The sequence below is a fragment of the Bubalus kerabau genome, chromosome 4 (genome assembly GCF_029407905.1).
Source record: "Bubalus kerabau isolate K-KA32 ecotype Philippines breed swamp buffalo chromosome 4, PCC_UOA_SB_1v2, whole genome shotgun sequence".
Lineage (NCBI taxonomy): Eukaryota > Metazoa > Chordata > Mammalia > Artiodactyla > Bovidae > Bubalus > Bubalus kerabau.
This window is the reverse complement of record NC_073627.1, coordinates 1,532,857-1,547,847: the sequence shown is the minus strand read 5'-3', so window position 1 is coordinate 1,547,847 and position 14,991 is coordinate 1,532,857. Positions and strand designations below refer to the sequence as shown.

Below are 14,991 nucleotides of genomic sequence, written 5' to 3'. Positions count from 1 at the left end.
TGCTACTTAATTTTTGTTTTTATTTCATTGATTTCTGCTCTTATTTTTGTTATGTCCTGCATTCTACATTCTTGGAGTCTTTTTTTATTCTTCTAACTTTTTATCTTGGATATTTCACTCATTTATTTTTATCCTTCCTTCTTTCTTGATTTATAAACTTAGACTATAAATACTGCTCTACGGTTGCATAAGTTTAATCTCTTAGATACACGGTATTTTTGTTATCATTTAATTCAAAGCATTTTTAACTTTCATTTTTATTTTTTCTTTGACTTATGACCTGTTTGGAAGTATGTCTCTTAATTCCCAAACACGTGGGCACGCTAACTTCCCAGGGATGTTACAACGAAGTACGAAAAACTGGGTGGCTTTAGACGTGTTTACTCTCTCACGGTTCTAGAGGCTACAGAATTATCAGGCTGGACTTACTAATTTAACATCTGTGTTCCATTCTCTCTCCACTCATTAGGAACTCACACAGATGTAAATTAGATCTTCCTATTCTTTCATTTCATGAATTTCTCATATTTTCCGTCTCTTTTCCTCTCACCTACATTCTAGGCATTTTCTGCATGTAATTAGATCTCAAATCCATACAGATTCTGAATTTCAGTTGTTTTATTCTGGGGAGTTTATTCCTATACAAATATGTCTGGCGATTTTTAAATGTCTTTAACCGCTTTAGTAAATATTTTCAAGTCCTTTAAAGTCTTTCCCTTTACAGCATATACTAACCATGACCCGTCTATCTGCGGCTGATAATTCCAGCATCTCAGCTGTTGGCAGCTCCCGTCCTGTTGTTGAGCATTTTTAAGACCCTGGGTTCAGTGTACTTTGTTTTTGTCACAGTACGTGTTCCTCTTTTCAAATGCAGGCTCGTGTCTGATGGGATTGGAAGTGGTTCTCCAGCCACCATCTGACCCTGACAGAGCCTGGAGATGGCAGCAGGTCTGGATGACTTTAGAGCAGGTTTTCAGCCTCGTATCCCAGGCACACTGATGTGACAGTTCGGGCATCAGATGTTCGTGAGCTTATAGGCGTGGATTTTCAGGGCCACCTCACGCAACACTAAGGTTGTTTCTAGTTTACTGGTTTCTTTTTTTTTTTTTTTAATTGAAGTACAGTTGCTTTAAGGGCTTCCCCGATGACTCAGTGGGTAAAGAATCTGCCTGCAATACAGGAGACGCAGGAGACCTGAGTTCGATCCCTGGGTCAGGAGGATCCCCTGGAGAAGGAAATGGCAACCCACTCCAGTATTCTTGCTGGGAAAACCCATGGAGGAGCCCAGTGGGCTACAGTCCAAAGGGTCACAAAGATAGTTGCTTTATAATGTTGTGTCAGTTTCTGCTGTGCAGCAAAGTGAATATGTACATATATATATATACATGTATATATATTATTGTTGTTTAGTCGCTAAGTCGTGTCCAACTCTTTGCAACTCCATGGACTATAGCCTGTAAGGCTCCTTTGTCCATGGATTTCCCAGGCAAGAATGCTGGAGTGGGTTGCCATCTCCTCCTCCAGGGGATCTTCCTGACCCAAGGATTGAACCTGCATCTCCTGCATTAGCAGGCGGGTTCTTTACCACTGAGCCGCTGGGGAGGTCCCATATATAGAGCCACTCTTCTTCAGATTTCTTCCCAGCTAGGGCCCCGCGCGCACCGAGTAGGGTCCGCAGTGCTGTGCAGTAGTTGCTCATCATCACCTGTTTACACACAGCAGTCTGCACGTGTCGAGCCCGTCCCCTGGCTCACCCCTCCCTGCTCCTTCCCCGCTTGGTGACGGTTCTCTGGTTTCTAACTCGTCTGCGCCGGGTGGCCCTTCGGTGTCCCAGCTCGAGGCCCGGTGGCAGCCTAGATCATCACCTTAAGCAAACCCTGGACTTTGTTTTACTCCTGTGCCCAATAAAAGTCCCCACACTGAAGTTCAAGTTCACTCAGTCCTCAACGCGAGAGATGCCTTCAGCACTCCGCTCACACTTCTGGGTTTCTGTTTTCATTTAAATGTTGACATCTGTGCATCCTAACTAACTCAACCGCTTGTGAATACACACACACACAAAATGTTCCCTAAAAAACTGCATCTAGCCTTTCGAGTTGTTTCCATAGGGAAAGCAGCGCAAGGGCCCTGGCGTGCGCGGCTGCCAGATGATCAGCTGGTTCAGGCTGAGGGCACGTGGTGCCGCTGTTATTGTCTGTGTGTTAGCTGAGAATGCAGCGTTTTCTGAAACACAGTGGCAACTGGTTAAGGCACCACATGCTTCAACAGGCACCACATAACCCAACTATCCCCTGACCAGACACACCTTCCAGGGCTGGGCGTCATCATTCTGTATGTTTTTATCAGTTGACTAGGTACGTAATGGTAGCTTAGAGGAAGGTGTTTTAAATTGCTGGCAACACTGATGATGCACTGGCTTCAATCCAACGGTGATTTTTCAAATAGAAAAACTATGCTGAAAAATGTATCAACTAATTATGGAAGAAATAAACATTAAGTGAAAGAACTCAATGCTGAAGGCGTCCCTCAGGTATTTAATATTTCAGTCATTAGCATGTGCTGATAACTAGAGTGAGGAAACTGACAAGCTCAATCTGGAATAGATGTGTTCATTTTTCTTTAATATTATAAATAGTAAGCTATAAAACTTCACCTATGTGACTGACATAAAAGAGCAGAATTATTTTAAAATTCAAAAATTACTAAAGGCTGTGACTCTAAGAGACAAACCATAAGGACAACTTTTAGTTAACCTGACTTAAATAACAGTTCAAAAACATACAGACCAGAAAACATGGAAGCAACCCAAGTGTCCACTGATACATAAATGGGTAAGCGAAGTGCGGTTCATACACACAATGATAGTGTATTCAGCCTTGGAGAGGAAGGAAAGCCTGCAATATCCTACAACGCATATGAATCTTGAGGACATGATGCTAAGTGAAATAAGCCAGAAGACAAAGGCTGTGTGATTCTTCTTATGTGAGGTACTTAGAAGAGTCAAAACCACACAGATAGAGTAGTATATGGCGATTGTCAGGGTCCGTGGGTGAAGAAAGGAGAGTTATTGTTTTAATGGAGACAGTTTCAGTTTTACAAGATGAAAAGAGTTATGTGATAGACGGTGATGACGGTCACATACAAGGTTGAATGTATTTAATATCACTGGCCTGCACACCTAAAAATGGTTAAGATGGCAAATTTTATATTATGTGTATTTTACCATGATAAAAAATTAATTACAAAAACCTTCCAACAACACAGACCAGTTTCCTCAGAAAGCTAATGGCTCTTGAAACCACACTGAATCTGAAAGGTTCTGGCAAAATAAGTGGCAGGCTTATTATCATCTCATAAATGATTATGGATTCTCAGGACTATCATCCCAAGTAAACATTTTAAATGCTCTTTGTGAAAGAAAAATACATTAATATTTAAATTGAGGACATGTCCGTAGTTAAGAAGCTATCATTTTGATTATTTTTAAAGTTGAAGAAGTATTCTACAAGCACTTTTGGAATAACAACACATTAACAACTTCTTGATACATGAAGTCACTTTCATACATTTCATAGAGTTTATGGGCAATCATCACCACAGGCTGAGGTGTTAATCTATAACTATACATAAGTCAGTATTTATTAAGACTTATGGTGTAGAAGCCACTGTGACAAGAGACTTCCAGAAAAGCATTTTCCCTAAAAGACTTTACACTACATAAGCTACACATACGTGTACATGAACACACACACACACACACAAATAACACACATACACCACACACACACACCACACATACCACACACACACCACACACACACATACACACACCACACATAACACACGTACAACACACACACACCACACACACCACACACACACACCACACATACCACACACACACACCACACACACACATACACACACCACACATAACACACGTACAACACACACACACCACACACACACCACACATACCACACACACACACACACACACAACACATAATACACACACATAACACACAATACACATACACACACACACATAACACATATAATACACACACAACACACACACACATAACACACATACACCACACATACACACCACACACACACACACAACACATACACACATAATACACATAACACACACAACACCCACACACATAAAACACACACAACATGCACACATACACACATAACACATATAATACACACACAACACACACATAACACACACACAACACACATTAACACATATAACACACACAAAACACACATACACCACACACAAACCACACAGACACAACACACACACATAACACACACACACACACAACACACATACCATAAGAGCCATAAGAGAAGACAAAGGGCCATAAGAGGTCAGAGTGGGAGAGGTTATTTGAGCTCAGAAGAATTCTAGAAAATTGAATAAAACCTAAGCATCTGAGATGGACCTTAAGAGAAAAGACAGTAGCATCTGGAGACAGAGGTAGATATAGGATGTTTCAGGCAGAAATAATGAGCCACAGGAAGAAGAGAAACAGCATTAAAAAGGAAGAGAGGAGACTCAGAAAAGAGGAATTTGGTGCAGTTATTGAAGGATTTCTAAGCTTAATGTCTCCAGGTTTCCCACAAATTAAGATAAACCAAAAACAAGCTCCTAATAAAAAAAAAATCACCAAGTCCCCCCGCCTCCCCAAACCACCACTGGTTAGTCAACAGAAACAGATTTCCATGAGCAAGCATTCAGATATCAGAAAAAGAATATAAACATGTATTAACTGTTTAAAGAAACAAAGGGTAGAGTCACAAAATGAGTAAACCAGAAGAGATTAAACAAAAATGACCAGACTGGACAAAGAACCAAACACAATTGCCAAAACTAAATATTCTGTGTAAAAGATACAATGTGTGAGTTAAGGGGGCTTAAACATAGCAGAAGTGAGAGTGGTGAACCAGGAGGAAATCTTAATAAAAGACCCGTGGCACAGCACAAGACGAGAGCCGAGCAGGGAGAACAGAGGACACTCGGCAAGGGACATTCCAGAAGCAGCAAGCACACGAAGCCCCAGATTTTGTTTTCTCACACCACACCCCAGTGAAAGGAGCCAGTGGTCCTGGGACAGATGGCAGGACATCCCTGAGCGATTCCGGGGACAGCCTGGTGCACTGGGAGCGGGGAAGTCACACTGACAGAGGCAGATCTAAGGGTTGGGCCAGTGGGAGAGCCCCCAGCGCTGGGGCTGGACCACCTGAGAAATCTGTACTGGGCCCCACCATGTGGACCCACATGGGTACAAATGATTCCATTGATAAATGACAGGAAAGAGATCAATGTTTCTTGCAGAAGAATTCCACATTACCATAGAGGCACACTCCACAAATACCTAACAGACACTCCTCAAAACTGTCAAGATCATCAGAAATAAGGAAAATCTGACAAATTATTCCAGCAAAGAGGAGACTAGGGAGACATGACAACTAAAATTAATGTGACATTCTGGATGCAATCTTGGAACAGAGAAACACATTAGGTAAAGATTAAGGAAACCTTAGGAAGGTGTGGATTTCAGTTAATGATGATGTATTAATATTGGTCATATCTTTATGCCTTTTCAAACTGTTCATGGGGTTCTCAAGGCAAGAATGCTGAAGTGGTTTGCCATTCCCTTTTCCAGTGTACCACGTTTTGTCAGAACTCTCCACCATGACCCATCCGTTTTGGGTGGCCCTACATGGCGTGCCTCATAGTTTCAATGAGTTAGACAAGGCTATGATCCATGTTATCAGCTTGGTTAGTTTTCTGTGATTGTGGTTTTCATTCTTTGCGCTCTGGTGGATAAGAGGCTTGTGGAAGCTTCCTGATGGGAGGAACTGGCTATGGAGAAAACTGAGTCTTGTTCTGGTGGGCAAGGCCATGCTCAGTTTCTGTTCAGTTGCTCAGTCATGTCTGACTCTTTTTGACCCCATGAACCGCAGCATGCCAGGCCTCCCTGTCCATCACCAATTCCCGGAGTTCACTCAAACTCATGTTCATCAAGTCAGTGATGCCATCCAGCCATCTCATCCTCTGTCGTCCCCTTCTCCTCCTGCCCCCAATCCCTCCCAGCATCAGGGTCTTTTCAAATAAGTCAGCTCTTCGCATCAGGTGGCCAAAATATTGGACTTTCAGCTTCAATATCAGTCCTTCCAGTGAACATCCAGGACTGATTTCCTTTAGGATGGACTGGTTGGATCTCCTTGCAGTCCAAGGGACTCTCAAGAGTCTTCTCCAACACAACAGTTCAAAAGCATCAATTCTTCAGCACTCAGCTTTCTTTATAGTCCAACTCTCACATCCGTACATGACTACTGGAAAAACCATAGCCTTGACTAGATGGACTTGGTTGACAAAGTAATGTCTCTACTTTTAATATGTTGTCTAGGTTAGTCATAACTTTCCTTCCAAAGAGTAAGAATCTTTTAATTTCATGGCTGCAATCACCATCTGCAGTGATTCTGGAGCCCCAAAATATAAAGTCAGCCACTGTTTCCCCATCTATTTGCCATGAAGTGATGGGACTAGACAGGAAGCAAGTTAAAACTGGACATGGAACAACAGACTGGTTCCAAATCAGGAAAGGAGTACATCAAGGCTGTATATTGTCATCCTGCTTATTTAACTTCTATGCAGAGTACATCATGAGAAATGCTGGGCTGGAAGAAGCACAAGCTGGAATCAAGATTGCCGGGAGAAATATCAATCACCTCAGATATGCAGATGACACCACCCTCATGGCAGAAAGTGAAGAGGAACTAAAAAGCTTCTTAATGAAAGTGAAAGAGGAGAGTGAAAAAGTTGGCTTAAAGCTCAACATTCAGAAAACGAAGATCATGGCATCTGGTGCCATCACTTCATGGGAAATAGATGGGGAAACAGTGGAAACAGCGTCAGACTTTATTTTGGGGGGCTCCAAAATCACTGCAGATGGTGATTGTAGTCATGAAATTAAAAGACGCTTACTGCTTGGAAGGAAAGTTATGACCAACCCAGATAGCATATTCGAAAGCAGAGACATTACGTTGCCAACAAAGGTCCGTCTAGTCAAGGCTATGGTTTTTCCAGTGGTCATGTATGGATGTGAGAGTTGGATTGTGAAGAAAGCTGTGATGAAGAATTGATGCTTTTGAACTGTGGTGTTGGAGAAGAGTCTTGAGAGTCCCTTGGACTGCAAGGAGATCCAGTCAGTCCATTCTAAAGGAGATCAGCCCTGGGTGTTCATTGGAAGGACTGATGCTAAAGCTGAAACTTCAATACTTTGGCCACCTCATGTGAAGAGTTGACTCATTGGAAAAGACTCTGATGCTGGGAGGGATTGGGGGCAGGAGGAGTAGGGGACGACAGAGGATGAGATGGCTGGATGGCATCACTGACTTGATGGACATGAGTTTGAGTGAACTCCAGGATTGGTGATGGACAGGAGGCCTGGCGTGCTGCGATTCATGGGGTCGCAAAGAGTCGGACACGACTGAGCAACTGAACTGAACTGTACTGATGGGACCGGACGCCATGATCTTAGTTTTCTGAAGGTTGAGTTTTAAGCCAACTTTTTCATTCTCCTCTTTCACTTTTATCAAGAGGCTCTTTAGTGCTTCACTTTCTGCCATAAGGGTGGTGTCATCTGCATATCTGAGATTATTGATATTTCTCCCAGCAATCTTGATTCCAGCTTGTGCTTCTTCCAGCCCAGTGTTTCTCATGATGTACTCTGCATAGAAGTTAAATAAGCAGGGTGACAATATATAGCCTTGACGTACTCCTTTCCCTATTTGGAGCCAGTCTGTTGTTCCATGTCCAGTTCTAACTGTTGTTTCCTGACCTGCATATAGGTTTCTCAAGAGGCAGGTCAGGTGGTCTGGTATTCCCATCTCTTTCAGAATCTTCCACAGTTTATTGTGATCCACACAGTCAAAGGCTTTGGCATAGTCAACAAAGCAGAAATAGATGTTTTTCTAGAACTCTCTTGCTTTTTCAATGATCCAGCGGATGTTGGCAATTTGATCTCTGGTTCCTCTGCCTTTTCTAAAACCAGCTTGAACATCTGGAAGTTCACGACCCCAAAAAGATGTCCTTTTCATTACAGGGGACTGGAATGCAAAAGTAGGAAGTCAAGAAACACCTGGAGGAACAGGCAAATTTGGCCTTGGAATATGGAATGAAGCAGGGCAAAGGCTAATAGAGTTTTTCCAAGAGAACACACTGGTCATAGCAAACACCCTCTTCCAACAACACAAGAGAAGACTCTACACATGACATCACCAGATGGTCAACACTGAAATCAGATTGATTATATTCTTTGCAGCCAAAGATGGAGAAGCTCTATACAGTCAGCAAAAACAAGACCAGGAGCTGACTGTGGCTCAGATCATTAACTCCTTATTGCCAAATTCAGACTTAAATTGAAGAAAGTGGGGAAAACCACTAGACCACTCAGGTATGACCTAAATCAAATCCCTTATGATTATACAGTGGAAGTGAGAAATAGATTTAGGGGCCTAGATCTGATAGAAAGAGTGCCTGATGAACTATGGACGGAGGTTCGTGACATTGTACAGGAGTCAGGGATCAAGACCATCCCCATGAAAAAGAAATGCAAAAGAGCAAAATGGCTGTCTGGGAAGACCTTACAAATAGCTGTGAAAAGAAAAGAAGTGAAAAGCAAAGGAGAAAAGGAAAGATATACCCATTTGAATGCAGAGTTCCAAAGTATAGCAAGGAGAGATAAGAAAGCCTTCCTCAGTGATCAATGCAAAGAAATAGAGGAAAACTATAGAATTAGAAAGACTAGAGATCTCTTCAAGAAAATTAGAGATACCAAGGGAACATTTCATGCAAAGATGGGCTCAATAAAGGAGAGAAATGGTATGGCCCTAACAGAAGCAGAAGATATTAAGAACAGGTGGCAAGCATACACAGAAGAACTGTACAAAAAAGATCTTCACAACCCAGATAATCACAATGGTGTGATCACTTACCTAGAGCCAGACACCCTGGAATGTGAAGTCAAGTTGGCCTTAGGAAGCATCACTATGAACAAAGCTAGTGGAGGTGATGGAATTCCAGTTGAGCTATTCCAAATCCTGAAAGATGATGCTGTGAAAGTGCTGCACTCAATATGTCAGCAAATTCAGGAATCTCAGCAGTGGCCACAGGACTGGAAAAGGTCAGTTTTCATTCCAATCCCAAAGAAAGGCAGGGCCCAAAATGCTCAAACTAAGGCCATGCTCAGTAAATCTTTAATCCAATTTTCTGCTGATGGATGGGGCTGTGTTCCCACCTCCTCCAAAAGGATTTCTGCTAGCATGCTCCAACCCCCAGGACTCTGCAGGTAGTGCCCGTGACCCTGCAGCAGGCTCCCTGGAAGAAAAGCTATAACAAACCTACGCAGTGTATTAAAAAGCAGAGACATCACTTTGCTGAAGTATAGTCAAAGATATGGTTTTTCCAGTAGTCATGTGAGAGTTGTTAGACCATAAAGAAGTCTGAATGTGGAACAATTGATGTTTTTAAACTGTGGTGTTAGAGAAGACTCTTGAGAGTCCCTTGAACAGCAAGGAGCTCCAACCAGTCAATCCTAAAGGAAATCAGAACTGAATACTCATTGGAAGGACTGATGCTGAAGCTGAAGCTCCGATACTTTGGCCACCTGATGTGAAGAGCCAACTCATTAGAAAAGACCCTGATGCTGGGAAAGATTAAAGACAGGAGGACAAGGGGGCGACAGAGGACGAGATGGTTGGATGGCATCACCGACTCAATGGACATGAGTTTGAGCAAGCTCCTTGATATGGTGAAGGGCAGGGAAGCCTGTCAAACTGCAGTCCATGGTCACAAAGAGTCAAACACAACTGAGCAACTGAACAACAACAAATTAATCTTGGTGCAAAACTGGAAGCGCCCTTCAGTGTAAGATGTTAATAACAGGGGGGATGGAGTGTGAGGTCACTGAGAGCTCTCTACATCACCCTCTCAATTTCTCCACAAGTCTTTAAATTAGGCTATTTTCAAAATCAGGACAAAAAGAGGATAGGAAAAGGTGGGGAATACAAAAAAAAAGTAAGATGGCATATTAATAATCAAAACACAAATAAATGGACCAGAATTACTAGTTCAAATAACGCAACAGTTTAAATTTTTTAACGTCAAAATTCATCCATGTTTTTTATGAGACACACCAAAGTCATGAAGAGACTGAAAGTAACTAGATGAAAAAAGTTATACCCGTAAAATATTAATGAAAGGCATTTTTAAAATAGAGTGTCACCAAATGACTTTTTTATGTCAGTCACCAGCGGGACACATCTAAGTCTGCACACATGTGTAAAACAACCTCAAAATATATACAACTTCAGGGGAACTGTGGGAGAAAATGTCAAATCTACCATTCCAGTAAAAGAGTTCATCAAAACACACACACACACACACACACACACGCAAAATCTGTGTCAATGTATTGCAGGAAATTGGTGGTATCAAAGATATTATTCGGAGAAGGCAATGGCACCCCACTCCAGTACTCTTGCCTGGAGGATCCCATGGATGGAGGAGCCTGGTAGGCTGCACTCCATGGGGTCACTGAGAGTCGGACACGACTGAGCGATTTCACTTTAACTTTTCACTTTCATGCATTGGAGAAGGAAATGGCAACCCACTCCAGTGTTCTTGCCTGGAGAAGCCCAGGGACGGGGGAGCCTGGTGGGCTGCCATCTATGGGGTCGCACAGAGTCGCACATGACTGAAGCGACTTAGCAGCAGCAAGATATTATTTGGTAAGACTGCAACTGCAAGTAAATTAAGAACAATAACAAAAATGAAAACAACAAAACCAAAATAATTTCCCATATACTTCAAATATTTAAAATATATACCTTAAATAGGTCAGGTTTCAAAATGAAGTTAGGATAACAATTAAAAGTACTTATAATTAATCTCTGGAAGGAGACACAGCACACTATTTAAATTGGTGTTAGATGGGAATGAGGTTGTTAGTCCTGACAGGGGTGCATGGGAGATATTTCACTGCATCCATTTTTATGGCTTTTAAATTCTGATTGGTGTTAACAGTGGTAAAGAATCTGCCTGCCAAGCAGGAGATGTGGGTTTAATCCCTGGATTGGGAAGATCCCCTGGAAAAGGAAATGGCAATCCACTCCAGTATTCTGGCCTGAGAAATTCCATGAACAGAGGAGCCTGGCGGGCTACAGCCCATGGTGTTGCAAAGAGTCGAACACGACTAAGCCTACATACGAATGCACTAATCAAATAAATACGTAACATTTAAATTCTGAAAAATGACTGATAATGAAAATTTTCCTTTTCAAATCCTGAAGGATGAAACTAAAGGAAGTAAGTAGCCTTAACATGCTACTTATTTTTAAAAGGCTAATTTTTAGCGAAATAGGCAACCAATTTAAGAAATTAGCAAGATAGAACAATTTCTCATAAGAGTAATGAAGGAAACAAGGAATAAGGCACAAATAAACAAATGTTAGAGAATGAAAACAAAGTATGGCAATGTTATCTAGAAAAAAAAGATAATAACATTTAAAGAAGGACATACTACAGATCCATCAGAGATCAAAAAGATAATGCCATAAAAATATTATGCCAATAACTAGATATGCTAGGTAAAAAAGATTCCTAGGAAAATATAAAATGAAGAAACTATCAACTAAAATATTCCAATTAAAGAAACTGAAAGAATAGTTAAGAATCTTCTGACAAATAAAACACTAAGCTCAGATAATTTTATAGGTGATTTCTAGAAAAACACCTAGGAGATGTATCATTCTAATTTTTCACAAACTTTTCTAGGGAATAGAAAATGAGAAATATACACTGAAACTATTTCAGAAGTCATAATATTGATACCAAAGGAAGACGGGAATGGGAAGAGAAATAAAAACTATTGGCCAACTCAGTCATGAACCAAATATAAAAATTTTAAATAAATTATTAACAAGCCAAGTCCAATAATGCATAAAAATGAAATACGTCATCACCAAGTTGCAGAGGATGCAAGGGCAGTACAACATTTATAAAATTCTATAAATGCCAATAAAGATCAGATTTAGATGAAAAAAAAAATTCTTGAACTACAAAAATTTACCAAAACTGACTAGAAAAAAACTGGAAAATATGAATCACCCTATCACCGCTAGAAAAATTTAAATAGTAGTCAAAAATCTTTCCAGAAATAAAATATCAAGCCCAGATGGTTTTATTGGCTAGTTCCTCCAAATATTTAAGAAACAAATAACTCACTCTTCTGCTAATTTTTTGAGAGAATAGAAAAAGAATTATTATTCAGCAACTCAAATTATGAGGCTAGCATAACATTACTTAAAAACATCCAGGTCAATCTATCTCAGCAGTTATTAGCAAATTGAGTCCAATGATGTGTGAGTGAGTAAAGACACTAAGTCGTGTCTGACTCTTTGCGACCCCATGGACTGTAGCCTACCAGGCTCCTCCCTCCATGGGATTCTGCAGGCAAGAGGACTGGAGTGGGGTGCCATTTCCTTCTCCAGGGGATCTTCCCAACCCAGGGATCGAACCTGGGTCTCCCACATTCCAGGCAGATGCTTTAACCTCTGAGCCACCAGGGAAGCCCCAAATAGAAACATTGTCTTTGTTTCCGCCATGATACTAGGTCATTAAACTATTAGATGGGACATAATGCTCGTTTACTGTCAGACAATAGCCTGTAATATGATTTATTCTTTTTATGTATTAAAAGAAAAAGCTTTATGATTATCTTTAATACACAGAAAAACATTTGATGAAATTCTACCATATAAACTCTTAGTAAGCTAGGAATAGAAGAGACATTCTTAACCAGACAAAAATATCTACCAAAACCCCAGCCAATTTAAATCATTCTTTATAATGAAGTTTTAAAATAGCTCTCTTAAAACCAAGGAGAAGCAAAGAATGTCTGCTATCATTACTTGTATTCATAAGTGCATGACAAGAAAAAAAATTAAATGAAAAAAAAAACTGTCTTTAATCACAGATATTATAATCGTTGAGGAAAAGGACAATGAACGCACAAGTCACTAGAAATAAAAAGAGACTTTAGAAAGGCATCTGAACCAAAGATCAAAGTTTAAAAATCGCTTGTAATTTTTATATATCTGAAAAAATGATCAAACACTATTTACAATTATGTATAGCAAATGTAAGATGGGCAAAACTCTGACGAAAAGACAATCAGCCTTTTTGGAAGACGTTAAAGATCTAAATGCCTGAGACACTTAACAGCGACGTGAAGCCTGGCCATCAGCTCTCCCCAAAGTGGTCTCCAGCATCAGTGCGAGTCCAAGTGAAGGTCCAAGGGAAGCTTTCCAGCCTTGACATGTGGAGTCTAAAAGCTACAGGGATGAACACAGTACCATGCTACTCGTAAAAAAGAACAGGTGGTTTGGAATTCACACCAATATCAGGACCTAAAACAACCTTACTGAAATGAACAGGTCATATTCTCAGAGACCAAGGGGCCCAGAAAGGAGCTCTGTGGGAAAGGGCTGCCATGCAGTTCAGCGGGGAAGTGACGGACAGGTTTAAAACCCGTGCTGAGACAACTAGTTATTCAACTGGGGAACGAAGATGCCATATCCCCACCTTATATGACAGACAAAAATAAATTCTCCCCATTCTGAGATACATGTCCAAGAGAAACGAAATACATCCCACAAAAGCATGTGCAGGATATTCAAAGCAGCATTATTCATAGTGGCCAAAAAGGAGAGAGAAGCAAAACGTCCACCCGTTGATGGGACAAATAAGACCTAGTATAGCCAAACAGCGGGATGTTATTCAGCAGTTAAATGCAACTGAGCACTAATACATGCAACAACATGTAAGAACCTAGAAAACACACTGAAAAAAAGCGTCAGTCCCAGAAGAGCACGCGCTGTTTGGTTCCACCAGGTGACCCGGCCAGAACAGGCGAATCCAGAGCGACGGGATGTAGGCTGGGGTGTTCCCTGGGGCTGCGGTGTTTGGGAAAGTGGAGAGTGACCGTTACCGGAGCTTTGACAGGAGGTGATAAAGCTTGACGGCTGCACAGCTCTGAGAACAAAGACTCCCTGAACCGTACACTTTACATGGCGAATCGCATGGAATGGAAATTACATCTCAACAAAGGATCGTTTCAGAAATCAATGCTTAATGGATTAAGACTAAATGTGAAAGACAAAATCTTTTTAAATATGGGAGATGGCCTTTTTTTTTCTGGAAGAGCATTATGGCTCATGGGATCTTAGGTCCCTGATCAGGGATTGAACCTGGGGTACAGCAGTAAGGGCACCAAGTCCCAACCACTGGGTCACCATGGAATTCCGCGGCACGCGGCTTTCTATTTCGAGGTAAGGAAGGGTTTCTTAAGCATAACGCAAAGGGCACTGACTTGAAAAGACTGATAAAATAGATAGAATAGAATTAAGAAGCTTCATTCATAAAAAGATACCACAAAGCTAATGAAAAGATAAAGTGAAACCTGGAAGAGGAGATTCACGATGTATGTGATTAACAGAAGAGTAATATCCAGAATTTGTAAAGCATATCAATAAATAAAGAAAAACAATCCAATAGGAAAACAAGGGAAGACATGAACAGGAACTTCCAGAAAAGGCAAAATTTTAATGGTAAACGTATGAAAAGCATCTTAATTTCTCTATTTTCATGATGCTGGGCACAATAAATATGTCTTTGGATTTAAGCTGACAGATTCAAAGAAAACATTATTTTAGCTTATGGTCTTTTAACCTTCTAACATCGTTTTATAAATATCATATGGTTAGATGGCATCATTGACTCAGTGGACATGAGTCTGAGCAAACTCCAGGAGATAGCGAAGGACAGGGAAGTCTGGCACAGTCCATGGGGTCACAAAGAGTTGGACACAATTGAGCAACTAAAAAACCAAAATGCAACAGA

General features: G+C 40.9%; 1 protein-coding gene and 1 non-coding gene across 8 annotated transcripts in view; both read right to left on the bottom strand.

The window, feature by feature from the left end:
* The window catches only part of CEP112 (centrosomal protein 112), a 324,857-nt gene that overhangs the window by 106,256 nt on the left and 203,610 nt on the right, over window positions 1–14,991 (bottom strand). The gene's annotated exons all lie outside the window — the stretch shown is intronic.
* Window positions 12,588–12,659, bottom strand: TRNAS-GGA (transfer RNA serine (anticodon GGA)). The gene has a single exon. It is a non-coding gene; the product is annotated as a tRNA-Ser (tRNA).